This window comes from Haliaeetus leucocephalus, unplaced genomic scaffold, assembly GCF_000737465.1.
Source record: "Haliaeetus leucocephalus isolate CR32 unplaced genomic scaffold, Haliaeetus_leucocephalus-4.0 Scaffold343, whole genome shotgun sequence".
In the NCBI taxonomy this organism is placed as follows: domain Eukaryota; kingdom Metazoa; phylum Chordata; class Aves; order Accipitriformes; family Accipitridae; genus Haliaeetus; species Haliaeetus leucocephalus.
The window spans coordinates 21,010-21,304 of record NW_010972779.1 but is presented as its reverse complement, the minus strand read 5'-3'; the positions used below and the strand labels follow the sequence as shown (position 1 = coordinate 21,304).

At 75.6% G+C, this 295-nt stretch overlaps 1 protein-coding gene across 1 annotated transcript in view; it reads right to left on the bottom strand.

The window, feature by feature from the left end:
* LOC104834893 (neurexin-2-like) overlaps positions 1–295 on the bottom strand; it is a 33,002-nt gene that overhangs the window by 14,356 nt on the left and 18,351 nt on the right. The window lies entirely within an intron of this gene.

Genomic DNA, 295 nt, shown 5'->3' with positions numbered 1-295 from the left:
CCCAGTGCCGCGGGGCTGCAGGGGGGAATCCCCAACCCCCTGGGGGCTCCCCAATACCATGGGGGGGTCCCCCACCCTACAGAGGACCTGCAGCCCCATGGGGGTCATCCCCCCCCCAAACGTAGGGGGCTGCAGGGGGATCCCAGACCCTGAGGGGATCCCTGATCCCTTGGGGGGATCCCCAACCCCCCTGGGGGGTCCTGGCGCTGTGCCCCAAGTGGCAGCGGGGGGGGCACGAAGGCTCCCAAACCCGGGGGGCGGTGGGGGGGGGGGGCCCCGCCCGGGGCGCGGGGGC